General features: G+C 44.7%; 3 non-coding genes across 3 annotated transcripts; 1 reads left to right on the plus strand and 2 right to left on the minus strand.

Moving 5' to 3' along the window:
* Nucleotides 1-5496: 5496 nt before the first annotated feature.
* On the minus strand, nt 5497-5569 carry TRNAF-GAA (transfer RNA phenylalanine (anticodon GAA)). Its single transcript has one exon. It is a non-coding gene; the product is annotated as a tRNA-Phe (tRNA).
* A 1718-nt stretch (nt 5570-7287) lies between these two features.
* TRNAP-AGG (transfer RNA proline (anticodon AGG)) lies at nt 7288-7359 on the minus strand. Its single transcript has one exon. It is a non-coding gene; the product is annotated as a tRNA-Pro (tRNA).
* A 2704-nt stretch (nt 7360-10063) lies between these two features.
* Nucleotides 10064-10146, plus strand: TRNAL-CAG (transfer RNA leucine (anticodon CAG)). Its single transcript has one exon. It is a non-coding gene; the product is annotated as a tRNA-Leu (tRNA).
* The last annotated feature ends 7407 nt before the right edge of the window (nt 10147-17553 follow it).

Here is a 17553-nt window from a genome sequence, read left to right on the forward strand (position 1 = left end):
CTTAAAAGTGTGCATCAGTGTACACTACACACACACAGTGAGTGAGAGCAGTGTGTCCTGAGTCATAGACACAAAGTGAGTGAGAGCAGTGTGTGTCCTGAGTTACAGACGCACAGTGAGTGAGAGCAGAGTGTGTCCTAAGTTATAGACATACAGTGAGTGAGAGCAGAGTGTGTCCTGAGTTATAGGCACACAGTGAGTGAGAGCAGAGTGTGTCCTGAGTTATAGACGCACAGTGAGTGAGAGCAGTGTGTGTCCTGAGTTATAGACGCACACAGTGAGAGCAGAGTGTGTCCTGAGTTATAGACACACAGTGAGTGAGAGTAGAGTGTGTCCTGAGTTATAGACGCACAGTAAGTGAGAGAAGAGGGTGTCCAGAGTTACAGACACACAGTGAGTGAGAGCAGAGTGTGTCCCGAGTTATAGACATACAGTGAGTGAGAGTAGTGTGTGTCCTGAGTTACAGACGCACACAGTGAGTGAGAGCAGAGTGTGTCCTGAGTTATAGACATACAATGAGTGAGAGCAGAATGTGTCCTGAGTTATAGACGCACAGTGAGTGAGAGCAGTGTGTGTCCTGAGTTACAGACGCACAGTGAGTGAGAGCAGAGTGTGTCCTGAGTTATAGACGCACAGTGAGTGAGAGTAGTGTGTGTCCTGAGTTACAGACGCACAGTGAGTGAGAGCAGAGTGTGTCCTGAGTTACAGACGCACAGTGAGTGAGAGTAGTGTGTGTCCTGAGTTATAGACGCAGAGTGAGTGAGAGCAGAGTGTGTCCTAAGTTATAGACGCACAGTGAGTGAGAGCAGAGTGTGTCCTGAGTTACAGACGCACAGTGAGTGAGAGTAGTGTGTGTCCTGAGTTATAGACGCACAGTGAGTGAGAGCAGAGTGTGTCCTAAGTTATAGACACACAGTGAGTGAGAGCAGAGTGTGTCCTGAGTTATAGACGCACAGTGAGTGAGAGTAGTGTGTGTCCTGAGTTATAGACACACAGTGAGTGAGAGCAGAGTGTGTACTGAGTTATAGACGCACAGTGAGTGAGAGTAGTGTGTCCTGAGTTACAGACGCACACAGTGAGTGAGAGCAGAGTGTGTCCTAAGTTATAGACACACAGTGAGTGAGAGCAGAGTGTGTCCTGAGTTATAGACACACAGTGAGTGACAGCAGATGCACACAGTGAGTGAGAGTAGTGTGTCTTGAGTTATAGACGCACAGTGAGTGAGAGTAGAGTGTGTCCAGAGTTATAGACACACAGTGAGTGAGAGTAGTGTGTCCTGAGTTACAGACGCACAGTGAGTGAGAGTAGAGTGTGTCCTGAGTTATAGACACACAGTGAGTGAGAGTAGAGTGTGTCCTGAGTTATAGACGCACAGTGAGTGAGAGTAGAGTGTCCTGAGTTATAGACGCACAGTGAGTGAGAGCAGAGTGTGTCCCGAGTTACAGACGCACAGTGAGTGAGAGCAGAGTGTGTCCTGAGTTATAGGCACACAGTGAGTGAGAGCAGAGTGTGTCGACGCACAGTGAGTGAGAGCAGAGTGTGTCCTGAGTTATATACACACAGTGAGTGAGAGCAGTGTGTGTCCTGAGTTACAGACGCACAGTGAGTGAGAGCAGAGTGTGTCCTGAGTTATAGGCACACAGTGAGTGAGAGTAGTGTGTCACGAGTTATAGACACACAGTGAGAGTAGAGTGTGTCCTGAGTGAGAGTAGAGTGTGTTCTGAGTTATAGACACACAGTGAGTGAGAGTAGTGTGTCCTGAGTTATAGACACACAGTGAGTGAGAGCAGAGTGTGTCCTGAGTTATAGACGCACAGTGAGTGAGAGCAGAGTGTGTCCCGAGTTATAGACATACAGTGAGTGAGAGTGGAGTGTGTCCTGAGTTATAGACACACAGTGAGTGAGAGCAGAGTGTGTCCTGAGATATAGACACACACAGTGAGTGAGAGCAGAGTGTGTCCTGAGTTATAGACGCACACAGTGAGTGAGAGCAGAGTGTGTCCTGAGTTATAGACACACAGTGAGTGACAGCAGATGCACACAGTGAGTGAGAGTAGTGTGTCCTGAGTTATAGACATACAGTGAGTGAGAGTAGAGTGTGTCCAGAGTTATAGACGCACAGTGAGTGAGAGCAGTGTGTCCTGAGTTATAGACACACAGTGAGTGAGAGTAGAGTGTGTCCTGAGTTATAGACGCACAGTGAGTGAGAGAAGAGGGTGTCCAGAGTTATAGACACACAGTGAGTGAGAGTAGTGTGTCCTGAGTTATAGACGCACACAGTGAGTGAGAGCAGTGTATGTCCTGAGTTATAGACATACAGTGAGTGAGAGCAGTGTGTGTCCTGAGTTATAGACGCACAGTGAGAGTAGAATGTGTCCTGAGTTACAGACGCACAGTGAGTGAGAGCAGAGTGTGTCCTAAGTTATAGACACACAGTGAGTGAGAGCAGAGTGTGTCCTGAGTTATAGACGCACACAGTGAGTGAGAGCAGTGTATGTCCTGAGTTATAGACATACAGTGAGTGAGAGCAGTGTGTGTCCTGAGTTATAGACGCACAGTGAGAGTAGAATGTGTCCTGAGTTACAGACGCACAGTGAGTGAGAGCAGAGTGTGTCCTGAGTTATAGACGCACACAGTGAGTGAGAGTAGTGTGTCCTGAGTTATAGACATACAGTGAGTGAGAGCAGAGTGTGTCCTGAGTTATAGACACAGTGAGTGAGAGTAGTGTGTGTCCTGAGTTATAGACACACAGTGAGTGAGAGTAGAGTGTGTCCAGAGTTATAGACGCACAGTGAGTGAGAGCAGAGTGTGTCCTGAGTTATAGGCACACAGTGAGTGAGAGCAGAGGGTGTCCTTAAGTACACAGACACACAGTGAGTGAGAGCAGAGTGTGTCCTGAGTTATAGGCACACAGTGAGTGAGAGCGGAGTGTGTCCTTAAGTACACAGACACACAGTGAGTGAGAGTAGAGGGTGTCCTGAGTTATAGACACACAGTGAGTGAGAGTAGAGTGTGTCCTGAGTTATAGACGCACACAGTGAGTGAGAGTAGTGTGTCCCGAGTTATAGACACACAGTAAGTGAGAGAAGAGGGTGTCCTGAGTTATAGACACACAGTGAGTGAGAGTAGAGTGTGTCCTTAAGTTCACAGACACACAGTGAGTGAGAGTAGAGTGTGTCCTGAGTTACAGACGCACAGTGAGTGAGAGCAGAGTGTGTCCTGAGTTATAGACGCACAGTGAGTGAGAGCAGTGTGTGTCCTGAGTTATAGACACACAGTGAGTGAGAGCAGTGTGTGTCCTGAGTTATAGACACACAGTAAGTGAGAGCAGAGGGTGTCCTGAGTTATAGACACACAGTGAGTGAGAGTAGTGTGTCCTGAGTTACAGACGCACAGTGAGTGAGAGTAGTGTGTCCCGAGTTATAGACGCACAGTGAGTGAGAGCAGAGTGTGTCCTGAGTTATAGACACACAGTGAGTGAGAGTAGAGTGTGTCCTGAGTTATAGACACACAGTGAGTGAGAGTAGAGTGTGTCCTGAGTTATAGACGCACAGTGAGTGAGAGTAGAGTGTGTCCTGAGTTATAGGCACACAGTGAGTGAGAGCAGAGGGTTTCCTGAGTTATAGACACACAGTGAGTGAGAGCAGAGTGTGTCCCGAGTTATAGACGCACAGCGAGTGAGAGCAGTGTGTGTCCTGCGTTATAGACGCACAGTGAGTGAGAGCAGTGTGTCACGAGTTATAGACGCACAGTGAGTGAGAGCAGTGTGTGTCACGAGTTATAGACGCACACAGTGAGTGAGAGCAGAGTGTGTCCAGAGTTATAGACACACAGTGAGTAAGAGTAGAGTGTGTTCTGAGTTATAGACACACACAGTGAGAGTAGAGTGTGTCCTGAGTGAGAGTATTGTGTTTTCTGAGTTATAGACACACAGTGAGTGAGAGTAGAGTGTGTCCCCGGTTATAGACGCACAGTGAGTGAGAGTAGAGTGTGTTCTGAGTTATAGACACACACAGTGAGAGTAGAGTGTGTCCTGAGTGAGAGTAGAGTGTGTCCTGAGTTATAGACACACAGTGAGTGAGAGTAGTGTGTCCTGAGTTATAGACGCACAGTGAGTGAGAGCAGAGTGTGTCCAGAGTTATAGACACACAGTAAGTGAGAGCAGAGGGTGTCCTGAGTTATAGGCACACAGTGAGTGAGAGCAGAGTGTGTCCAGAGTTATAGACACACAGTGAGTAAGAGTAGAGTGTGTTCTGAGTTATAGACACACACAGTGAGAGTAGAGTGTGTCCTGAGTGAGAGTATTGTGTTTTCTGAGTTATAGACACACAGTGAGTGAGAGTAGAGTGTGTCCCCGGTTATAGACGCACAGTGAGTGAGAGTAGAGTGTGTTCTGAGTTATAGACACACACAGTGAGAGTAGAGTGTGTCCTGAGTGAGAGTAGAGTGTGTCCTGAGTTATAGACACACAGTGAGTGAGAGTAGTGTGTCCTGAGTTATAGACGCACAGTGAGTGAGAGCAGAGTGTGTCCAGAGTTATAGACACACAGTAAGTGAGAGCAGAGGGTGTCCTGAGTTATAGGCACACAGTGAGTGAGAGCAGAGTGTGTCCTTAAGTTCACAGACACACAGTGAGTGAGAGTAGTGTGTCCTGAGTTATAGACACACAGTGAGTGAGAGCAGAGTGTGTCCTGAGTTATAGACACACAGTGAGTGAGAGTAGTGTGTCCTGAGTTACAGACGCACAGTGAGTGAGAGCAGAGTGTGTCCTGAGTTATAGGCACACAGTGAGTGAGAGCAGAGTGTGTCCTGAGTTATAGACATACAGTGAGTGAGAGCAGAGTGTGTCCTGAGTTATAGGCGCACACAGTGAGTGTGAGCAGAGGGTGTCCTTAAGTACACAGACACACAGTGAGTGAGAGCGGAGTGTGTCCTTAAGTACACAGACACACAGTGAGTGAGAGCGGAGTGTGTCCTTAAGTACACAGACACACAGTGAGTGAGAGTAGAGGGTGTCCTGAATTACAAACACACAGAGTGCGTGAGAGTCGAGTGTGTCCTCAGTCACAGGGCACACGTGAGATCACCCTCCGCTGTTCCAGATCTGCATGTCACGAGTGTACTTTACTCCCAGGAGGGGGAATGTGCTCCACGGTGTGAACGTCACAGCACGTGGCACTGAGCTCCTAGGTGCACATCTGTCACGCATTTAGTGTGATGGGGCCGCTGGTGTGAGGCGCACGCACAACGATGGGGGTGAGACGGAGGGAGACAGAATTATGAGAAACGTGTAAATAACGAAATGAGGGCGGTGAGAAGCGAAGGAAGGAAGGCCGGGAAGGAGGAAGGGAGAGCGCAAAGAAAAGGAAGAAAGAACAAGGGATGGGGCAAAGGAGGAAGGACACAAACCAATGAGGAGCTGGGACACGACAGAGAAATAATATTATTGTTGTTTAAACAATGTCTTATATTTCTAAGTTTTTCATTCAAGCTTTCTGCCGAAACCCGGGATCGAACCAGGGACCTTTAGATCTTCAGTCTAACGCTCTCCCAACTGAGCTATTTCGGCGGCCTGTGATCGCATTTAATGACTGTGCTGATCCCATGAAAAACACCCCGGAGGTCCAGTGCAGTAGTGAAGAGTTTACAGGTTCCCCCCTCCGCCCCCCCCTAAAAAGCCTGGCCGGGAGGGCTGCTCTGTCATCGGACCTCAGTCACCAGCTGACTCCAGCATCACCTGCCGGTGCCGCCAGCCTCACAGGTGTCTGACCTCTCCCTGCACGGGACCACCCTTTCATGCCCCCTCCCGTACTTCCCTGCACAGTGCACGCAGGGGCCCCCTCCGGACTCACGCGGGAGCTCTAGGGCCCCCTAGAGCTCGCTCTCCCTCTTCACCGCGGGGGCCTTTGTTACTCCAGTGCCCATGTGTATAAGTACAGACACTCGCGAGGGGGCAGAGCAGGGCAGTACGGGTCATATGTATTACACGTGCGTCTCACGAGCAGGCAGGTCATGGATCACACCGTCCTCTTATCAGGCACGAGGAAGTTTCGAGAATTTAAATTGTAGGGTCTATTGTCTCCTTCCATCATTGCTATTTCTTTTTAGCTGGCTATATATAAACTCTTCAGGTAATGTAGATCCATCCTAGAGCCCAGGGGGCGTGAGAGAGGCGACACCCCCTCAAGCATCCGGAGACAGCCTACTAGACACATTTCTCCACAGAGGTCTGGGTGCCCGCTTCAGCCAGGGGTCCATTGCAACGGTCCAGGTACCTGAGTGGCCCTCTGACAGTGGAGGAAGTCGATGCCAAGGTCCATGCGTCATCTCCTGCTCCAGGCCAGATTTTTCCTTTGACTTCTGGGACTTGTAGTCGTTTTTAGTCTATGATAAAACAGGACTACAAGTCCCACAATTCAAAGGAATAAAACTGGACTGGAGCAACACATCACGAATGGGTCTGGGAAACGTGATAGCTATACGGGACCCCTCCCCCAACACCCAATGGCAGGAGAGTGAGACAGAATATCAGATTAAAATCATTTTGCCCAGAATATGCCCATCACAACCACTGCCACGGACTAACACTTCGAAGTATTCCTGGTGTCATTATTGTGCCACGAAATATACCCCTCACAAAGACTTGTTATAAATTAAACCTCTAAATAAGCCTCTGCCATCGCTGTGCCACCAAAAATACCCGTCAGATTAACTGTGCCAAGCAGAACGACGGAGCCTCTAAGTGCTTCCATCAGAACTTTTGTGGCAAACTAAAGTTGTACAATTAATTTAATTGAGTCCAAGGCGGCACTATTCGGCCTCTGCCAGCCTCCGGTACAGGGAACGGAGCCCACGCTCTAAAAACAGTGTGGGGGCTCCGTTCACCCGCGCCCACCCCAGCTTGTGCCCCGGGTCTCTGCCCTGCTGCTGGTGACCTCACAATCCCCTCCCCCTGCCCAGTGTGTCTCACACTCGTGCACTCCCACGTCTCACCCTGCTGTCTCCCACAGTGTGGTTTAACAAAAGACGTGCAGCCCCCGGTGTAATAAGATTCGTCTCCAAGCAACATTAACAAATGTCCCGGGTGCTGATGTGGCAGTGATGGAGACCTGCCTCCCGGCGGCCCCTGCAGCTGCCTCTTGGTCCAGGGCTCCGTTTCTTCCTTTCAGCGCGACACGTGCTGGCTTAAAATACAAAACCGTCCCAGGGTATTTTATATTATAAGCGCTTGTTTTTTAGTATGTTACTTTTCAAATTATCCATTTAGTGATATGATAAAATATTAAAGGGCTCGTCCGGGATTTAAACCCGGGACCTCTCGCACCCTAAGCGAGAATCATACCCCTAGACCAACGAGCCAGATGTGTGTGAGAGTTATGTGGGATGTGTTGTGTTCACCATCCCTCGTGATGTACAGTATTCTGTATATTATTTTTGTCCGTATTTCCCTTGGACACAGCCTGGCAATCCCAGAGAACAGGAGGAGGAGGTTGGTTTTCTGACACAGAGAGTCTCATTTTAGGAAATATCTGATTCCTTTTATTCAAAGCTGCAGAGAGAAAGGCAAAAGCCTTCACACAACTCTACACACATTATTATTTGCGACGGTCTGAGCCTGTTAATTTAATGCAACTCTAATCCCTATTTCACCCGGGCCTTAAAGGTTTTTATTAGAAAAAGACAAATGTGTTTCTCTTTCAGAGATATTTGTAAATTATTTAGAGGTCAGTCACAGATGAGTTGGGGTTTTTGACCACATAAATTCGATATAGACACGGACACCAAATAGTTATGACGTCAGGGTATAGCATTAATGAGAGATAATGCCCGGTCAGGGCTGGACTGGTGTGTGCTCCAGAGCAGCATGAAAGGGCGACAGGGTTTAAGGAGCACTTATAGGTGCAATGCCCGACCTCTCCGCCAGGGGGCGTCTACTTATCTGGTCTCTCAGAATTCACCCCCTCTTCCCTGGTTGTGAGGGTTGAGTCTGTTATCTCTAGCCAATCAGAATCTGGGGTGCTTTCCTACAAAGCAAGGCACCTCTCTCGGCTCCCTCTTAGGCCATGCACTTAGGTCTGCTGTGATTATGTAATGACGCAGGGCGGGCGCTAGGCGAGGGCATTGTGGGCAGATGCCAGCCCCCGGCCCAGCACTTTACAGCCAGGCTGGCACACTGATTCTCTTGTTCCCTCCCACCCTATTAAGAGCGAGGTGTGACTCCTTACTGAGAAAAGTGTGTAATGAGCTTTATTGTGATTACTTAAAATAATTGCACAGGCAAAACATTAAAAGAAGATAAGAAAAGTGATATATGCGACCAAAGGCGCATCCCCACATAAAAAATCATCTTCTGCCCATATCTAAAACACTATATTGCACAAGTAGAACAAAATAAAATCAAACAGATTATGTAGGTTAAATATACAAACAGAGATACATTCTCTCATCATAAATCACCATTTACCTATATATAAGCAATTAAGGATGACCACTCTAGGACAGCTCACCTGTCAGCAATCGGTGGAAAAAGTTGTGAGAAGAGCTGCTATCAGGAGTGAACATGCTACACTGTTAGTAAAGTGCCGTATTTCATTATGATGAAGTCAGCCACCTCCTTTAAGATGAATACCTCGTAGCAATTCACCCGCCGCCATGATATGATAAATGGCGCATTATCCGGCACTATCATAAAAACCTAGAATCGATGAAAAAGTGAAAGTGCATAAACAGTACATTCCATCATTCATATCATCCACATAGGATAGGCAAGTAAAGTGCATAAGAAATGCATACTACATTTCAAATCATTTTCTTCAGATAAGGAGGTACCATACACTCTATTGGGCACTAGCTTAAAGCAACATTAACATAGGAGCCTAAGGTACATGAGAAAGTGAGAGTGTATAAATACTATGTACAGTGCTTAATTTGTAAATGAAAACATGCCTGTGCTCAAAGCTCTCCTCGAAAACACGTGGCTGCTGCAATTAAATGTGCGAAGATGGAATACTGAGGCAGCGTAATCCTGAAGCCACCTCGGGCCTCTTCAATCTATTTACAGCCACTCCCTGCCCCTTCAGCTCACTCTTGCAGCTTTCTGCTTTCTCCTTTCGTGATGCTTTTTCGTTTTCCTCTTCCTCCGTCTTTCCCATATGTCTTTTGCTCGCAGTAAATGCTTGAGGCAGACAAAATAAGTGCTGACCCTCAAAAATAAGTGCCGGCGCCCCACACCGGAAACAACAAGCACAAATTAAGCACTGAGTACGTACCATCATTTAAAATCAATCTCCTAGGATAAACAGAATGATCTGTCTAGCTGTCAAGATCTATGAGTATAACTTTTGTTTTCTTAGCTCCACTGAGATTTTTAAAAAAGTAAACCTTGCCAGCACTCCTGGTGTATGGATTGTTTTACACTAGTGAACCACAGCTGAATATCATTGAGGCAACTCCTGTTCAGGCCCCCTGCTCAATCTGCATACATTAATGTGCCCGTAGCCGGCCCAAGTTAGCTTTTTGGATCAATGTGCGGGCCTGGGGTGGAGTGGGGGGTGCTGGGGTTGATGACTCCTGTCCTGTTGGTGAAGGGGAGGTAACAAGGCCCCCAGAAAGGCAGCTTAGACCCTGGGCCGCTGGTAGCATCTGAACAGGCAGAAATGGATTTCAAATCGGCCACCACTCTGCCCTAAAAAGCGGCCCCCACAACTACTACTCACACAGGCCCTTTGGCCATTGCCCGCCTGACCAATCCCACCCGGCCCCCACCCCATCAGTTACTCTTGTTAGCACAGCCCAGCCACCTTCTAATTGACTCCTCTCACCTCAGGGACACCCCTGGCAGTCTCTTTTGCGAAGGTTTTGAAGGAGGCTGAAGCTGATATGAGCAAAGGCAGCCTGGCTCGTGCACCTGCTGAAAGAGTGGGGGGCTCCTTCTCCGAGTACAATTCAGACACACAAAGGCCTCTGAAGGGACAGTCGTGGTTCGCAGATACAAGAAATCCATCCATGAACTCTTGGTTCTTGTGACATATTATAAAACGACTTGAAAGAGCTATGTACATCTGTCAGGATGGCCGAGCGGTCTAAGGCGCTGCGTTCAGGTCGCAGTCTCCCCTGGAGGCGTGGGTTCGAATCCCACTTCTGACACAACCATCCCTTTTGGAATATTATAAATTTTCATGTGTGTTCTGGCTGTCTGCATGTAGAAACACGGGTGGAAGTCACAATTGAGAGTGCTATGCATTCAAGTTTGTAAGCAAAGTGTAAGATTTATCTTTCTATTGAACAATAAATAGTTCGAGTAAGGAACTCGAAAAGATCGAATAAATTTGTATTTAGAAAATGATTTGGGAAGTGACATCGTAAACCGTGAGTGTACATTTTGTCCCAACCAAATTATATTTCTCTGACAGTTGCACAAATGTTCAGGCTGTTGCCCAGAGCCGCTGTTTATCTTTTTCTTTCTAGCAACCATTCATTTTCCAGCCGCAAGGTGGCACTTTATCTTCAGACAAGAATTCAGATTCAGAAATGAATGACATAACCTACTGAAATAACTTGAATAGATATTCTCAGTGTTGTAAATAAATAACAGTTAGTGGGCACTGGACAGCACTCTTTCAGAGAAATTATCACTTAATTAATACTTAAATTCTGACCTACTGTAAGTAATCCGGTGTTCATGTAAAGCGCTGCAATGCCCCGTGCTACGTTGGCGCTATGTAAAACTACAAAAAAGTTAGGGTTTACTAGAGGCCCTCACAACTCTCCCACGCCACGTGGGTGCTATTTAACAAGTTTTCCGAATGTTAAGTAATCTGACCACTTTAGATCCATATCCCGTTACTTCTCATCTCTAGGACCAGTATACATAGAGAGCTGTTTTAGTGACTTCTCAAATAAAGTCTGGCCATGGACGTTCAGAACTCCATGAGTCCAGATGAGCAGTCCAGGTCCTTTTTAGGTTCCACCTGGACAGCACATGCCCTGTCTCTGTGAGACATGTTGTTTACATTCAGTGGGCTTACAGCCCACCCACAGCTTATCATTTGTTAGCTTCAGCGTTTCCCTCACAGCCCCGGGATCCCATAGCCCACCACACACATACTGCCTTGGCTGAAACGCATATAACCATAGATTGCAAACCATAAGAAAAGACAAGGCCACACCAGTTGTTGGAGAGAAGTTGACTGCAGGTTTATTATTGCTTATGTAGGCAAGACAAAATTGGGTTAACTTACTGATGATCCAAGCGCAGCCATTGGATGAGAAACCTATGCTCATCACTCACCTGATTAGACAATGAGTGCCTGGAGTACACACCATCAAGAGTTATACATTTTTGGGGGTTTCCCACACTGTAAATCCGATAAAACCAAACTCACGTGTAGTGACAAAGCTGTCCAAGGCAAGGCCCCGGTTGCTCAGATTTACAACTGTCCATTGGACTAACGGGGCACTGTTGCTTTCATCCCGCGGTCCTGCCGTAAAGATTCCCCAGGAGCTGGCATGGAGCATCCCCTTTGTGCTCCGCCATGATTGCTTTCTGCACCAAATTCCTTTGGATCGCCCTGTAACTCAGGCTGCGAAACAAAACAATGGAAAAAAACCTTGCCAATATACAGGCAATCATACTCTTTAAATAAATCCAGTGGGTGAGGGTAGGATGGGTATTGTCTAGAAACTGTCAAAAGAGGATGGGAGCCAAGGTCAACAGGTATTTAACCCTTTGCCCCTTCCCAGCTGCCCACTACCACTGGACGCCTGCAGCCCAGGGAGAGTGGACAGGTCCCTTTTCTAACATCTTAGACCCCCCCAGGCAACGTGGTCATGGGGGTGAGGGAGTGTGCCGTAGGACAGAGGAATGCGGTACTAAGCCCCTGCACGCCTAAATTGTTGTGTTGCGTACGACACAGGCAGCCCCATACTTAATATCCCATAACCCACCACACACACATTGCCCTGGTTAGAACGCATATAACCATAGAGTGCAAACCATAAGAAAAGACAAGTCCTTCATCCCCATTTGTCACAACATGTAGGCCTCACTTCCTCTTCTTGTTTTTGGCCCTCCCTTGGAGCATGTACCAAGTACTTGTGTCCATCCACTGCTCCTGTTTTTGGTGCTAATTTTCTTTGTTCAAGCACTCCATATTAGTGCTGGTGTTTCCAGTCCATCTCCCCAGTCACCATCTATGTAGCTTCTATTCCCTCCCACCCACCCCTTCTATATTGCTTCCATTCTTTTCTACCCCTCTGTGTTGCTTCTTTTCACTCCCACCCTCTACTCTACACCCCTGCACACTGCTCAATGCCAATGCACTGTATGCCAATGCAATGTATGCCACTGCACTGTATGCCACCTCACTGTATTCCACTGCATTGTATGTCACTGTACTGTATGCCACTGCACTCTACTCTTCAACACTCTGCTCTGCACCCCTCTACTCTACACCCCTGCACTCTACTCTATGCCAATGCACTGTATGCCACTGCACTCTACTCTTCAGCACTCTGCTCTGCACCACTCTACTGTACACCACTGCACTCTACTCTGCACCACTCTACTCTACACCACTGCACTCTACTCCGCACCACTCTACTCTACACCACTGCACTCTACTCTACACTGCACCACTTTACTCTACACCACTACACTCTTCAATCCACCACTCTACACCAGTGTCCTCTTTGTCCCTCTTCTCCACACCACATTACTCTTCACCACTTTACACCACTGTCTGTCATCCAAGGCAGAAATTCAAGTTGACACTTGTAGTTGATTAAATGTACGTTTATTTCCAGTTTGATGCATAAAAGAAACTTCATCCACCCACAAGTCAAGATCCTCCAATCTCCTCACAGCTCCTTCCCAGACTCCCCCAGCATTCCAAATTCCAGAGAGTCTATGAGCCTAAAGGAAGGCAGGGGAAGCATTGGGAGAAACCAACTAAGAGAAATACATAACTAAAAGAAACACAATACATATAAAGGGAAACCATGCTGAGACAAACACAATAAAGAAATAGTGATAACACCACACTATCTTCCCCCTAAATTATAAATAAATACATATATATATATATTTTTTTTTACATCTTCACAACTCTATTCAAATTCCAAATACACCCATCATCCACTTTAATAGCACCTTTAAACACTTTGATAACTTTAAAGATTTTACTATAATGAGAAAATGTTGCACAATTTATTTTCGGCAACTTAATCTTTACAGAATCACCAACTGCAACAACAAGAGGTTTGACTGCTTTACGACGATCATATGTCAATTTCCTTTTTTCCTGTAAAATCTCATCCCTGGTCACAGCTAGTTCTTTAATTTTCTCATGGTTCAACTCTTTACTAACATATTTATTCACCCGTGAAGGATTTATGCTAGTGTTAGGCACTCTTTTCTTGAACAATACAAATGGAGATTGGCCAGTACTGGAATGTGGTGTAAACCTATAACTCTCAACTTTAGATTTAACAGCTTCCATCCAATTACATCCTGTTAATCTTGCTACTTGAATAGTTTCCTTCAATGTCCTGTTAAAGCGCTCAACCATACCATTAGTTTCAGGATGATATAGAGCACTTTTCTTATGCAATATGCCTCTAGATGCTAAAAACTCAGACATGTGCTTAGAGGTGAATTGAACCCCATTATCTGTTATGATGCATTTGGGATATCCTTCTCTAGAAAATACCCCTGAAAGAAAATTAGTAATTGATTCTGGCCAATGAGACAACATGTCCATTACAACAACAATATACTTAGAAGTTGAACCACACACAACAGGACCCATAATATCCATTGCAACATCCTCCCACACTTCATTAGGAATTTTCCTGATTTCTAATGGACGTGACCTACACTTGAAAGTTTTATCTGCAAATTTGCATTCCACACAGTCGCGAACAACTCTTTCCAACGCTAAATCCATTCTCGGCCACCAATAAAATTCTCTCAACCGTTCTTTTGTCTTGCAAATACCATAGTGACCCAAATGAGCTAGATGTAACAATCTTTCACGCAAACCAGATGGAGGTACTAATCTTCCACTCCTAAAAACCAAACCATTCTCAACTGAAAGTTCATTCCAAATTTTTTTATACACATTCTCTTCATCACAGTCAGCAGGAACACAATTAGATTCGATCAAATCCTTTACCCGTTTCAAGCTAGTATCATTACTAAACTCCGTTAACCACTCATCTTCCGTGATACAACCATCAGTCAAAATGCACACTTTCACATCCTCATCAACCCACCATGTGCTACAATCCGTATCTTGGTCCCAGCTAAAAGATCTTAACCTTGACAAACAGTCAGCTGTGCGGTTCTCACATCCAGGGACATATCTGACAGAAAATTGAAAGTCTTGAAGACCAACAATCTACTTGCAAATACGTGAAGAAATACAGTCTAGACCCTTCTTATCAAAAATCTCTTGTAAAGGCTTATGATCAGATTGCACAACAAACCTAGATCCCCATAGAAACTGTTTAAACTTCTTTATAGCCCAGTAGATAGCTAGTGCTTCTTTTTCAATGGTGGAATACCTCGACTCCGCTCCCCTTAACGCTCTGGAAGCAAATGCCATAGTAACATCCTTACCATCATACTTTTGCTTAAGAACACTTCCTAAACCCTTTTCTGAGGCATCAGTTATAATCCAACAGGGAAACCCTGGACGAAAACTGTTGAGACATTGAGCAGAAGATAGTGCATTTTTTAGATCCTCAAATTCTTTCTTGCAAGCCTCTGACCATACAAAATCAACACCTTTCTTAAGTAACTCTCTAATGCAGCAAGACCTACTGGCAAAATTAGGAACAAATTTGGAATAAAATTCCGCCATGCCTAAGAAAACTTGTACATCTTCTCTTTTAACAGGATCCGCAAAATTAACTACAGTTTTAACTAGATCCTCTTTCGGTTTAACACCTTGAGAAGAAATTACATGTCCTAAATACGTGATATCTGAACATGCAAACTTGCATTTTTCTCCCTTGAGTGTGATTCCCTTACTACGAAATTGTTTTAAGACTTCTCTAACTTTGGAAAGATGTTGTTCAAGAGTGTTAGAAAAAATGAGAACATCATCTTGAAAAAATCTAACACCATCAGTTTTCCCAAGAATATGATACATTAGTCTTTGAAATACAGAAGCAGCAGAGCACAAACCAAATGGCATCCTATTAAACTTAAACACACCAAAGGGAGTGATGAAAGATGTCAACAATTTTGATTCTTCACACAATTGAACTTGGTGATAAGCTGAACTCAAATCTAATGTCGTAAAATATTTTGCCTCTCCTAAAAGACAGACCATTTCATTTATGTTTGGTAAAGGAAATTTGTCTTCAATCACAGCTTTGTTGAGATGTCTAAGGTCCACACAGTCTAATATCTCCCGATTTCTTCACAGCAACAACAATGGGGGCGACCCATTGTGCAGCCTCGACTTCTTCAATGATGCCTTCAGATTGTAACCTTTGTAATTCAGATTTAACCTTGTCTTGTAAAGTGAAAGGAATTTTTCTTACTTTGCACGCTACAGGGCTGACACCCTCCTTAAGACAAATACGATGTTTGTATCCCGTAACGCACCCTACTTTAGAAGAAAATACATCAGAAAATTCACCTATGATGTCGTCTTTGATGCTGCAAACATTTTGAACTAATACTTGAGGAATAGAATTGGGATTTAATATAATCCCAAGCATCTTCTGATGTGGCCAACTCAGAATTGTGTCACCAACAACTGGAACATATATTTTCTCTGAAATTGTGTTCCCTTTAAAGGTTATGGCGGCTTCAAAGTAACCCTTGAGCTCAATAGGTTTACCGCCATAACTGTAGGGAATGATATCAGGATCCAGTAAAGAAACTCTTCCCTTAAAATGCTTAGTGAAATCCGAAACTGATACTAAGGAAAGTTTTGCGCCCGAATCCATCATCATAGAAATAGATGTTCCGTTGACATCCACAAAATCCGAAGGGTACTGACAAGTATTAATGGCGACACAATTAACATCATAAATAATCTGAAGAACAAAATCTCGATCATCATTACAATCAATTTCCTGAACTTTGACTTTAGACTTAGAAAATGATTTGCAATACTTAGCAAAATGTCCCTTCTTGGAACATTTGTTACAAATAATATGAATAGCAGGACAATCTTGGCTATTAGCTAAATGAGTTGTAGTACCACACCTAAAACACATCAGTTTTGCTCTAATGTTTGCTTGAAACTTGTTATTAGTTTTTGTATTTATAGCTTGGACCTCCATAGAAACACCTTTGGATTTCCTCAAATTATCAATACAAGCCATCGAATGTTCAACTTGCTTAGCAATGATTAACACTTCATCTAGTGATGGATCACTTTTGACCCATAATGCTTCTCTTACTTTGTCGCATTTACATTCAAGCATGAATTGGTCTCTAATACGTTCTTCTAGATTTTCTCCGAAGTTACATGATGAAGCTAGTTTGCGTAAAGCTGTGACAAAATCTTCAATAGATTCATCATCCATCTGCTAACGTTTACCAAAATAGTAACGTTGTAAAATGATAGAAACTTTGGGAAGAAAGTGATTGTCCAGTCTAAGTAAAGTAGAATCAAATTCATTCAAAGAGTTGTCACCTTCCGCACCATCTGATGTTGTTATTGCAGGTAAAGTTTCCAAGATTTCTTGACCCTCCGCACCAAGACAATGTTGTAAAACAGAAGTCTTTCTTTCAGAGGATAGGTTGCTGCCACAGACGTGCATGTAAGTCAGGAAAACCTTTTTCCATTTTTGCCACGATATAGGAGGTTCTCCAGGAAGCGCAAGAAAAAATGGTGGAGGTGTAATGTTCTGCATAATCACTTATTATTGCAGGGAAAGAAAAATGTTTGTACAAAAAAATGTAACACAGAAAATGAAGTGCCACTTAAAAGAAATAAAATATCCAGAAAAAAACAATGACAGAGTAGAGCAGGCCAACTTGTTTCCAAAAATAAACGTAATAAAATAGCAATTTTAAACGGATAATTTAGAGCTAAACTCTGTTTATTTGTTGAATAACTCGAGTTGAAAAACGAGTCGTCGTATCCCCTGTGGAGCGTGTTTCCCTTGAATACAGCCGAGTAAATAAACAGCGCGTGTATCTCAAGAGAGCGCGGCCGGGAAATAAAGGCACGCGTTCACGTTGCCATAGCAACAAATTCAACAGCAGGTAAATAAACAGCGCGTGTATCTCAAGAGAGCGCGGCCGGGAAAGAAAGGCTTGCGTTCACGTTGCTTTGGCAACAAAATCAACAGCACGCGTCTCCAGAGGCACGAGGAAAGGAGACAGTTGAAAGACGCGTCTATTAAATTTATAAATAGACACGAAAAGAATTACCATGTGGCTCAAAAACAGGTTGAAAAAATAAAAAATAAAAAAATGTGAGCCACAAAAAACAGAGGAAAAAAAAATTACAGTACCTTTTTTTTTCTTAACGTTAGAAGCTGAATAAATGAAGATGTTGATGTTTCCAAGGTACAGTTTCAGAA

This window comes from Pleurodeles waltl, unplaced genomic scaffold (assembly GCF_031143425.1).
Source record: "Pleurodeles waltl isolate 20211129_DDA unplaced genomic scaffold, aPleWal1.hap1.20221129 scaffold_67, whole genome shotgun sequence".
NCBI lineage: Eukaryota > Metazoa > Chordata > Amphibia > Caudata > Salamandridae > Pleurodeles > Pleurodeles waltl.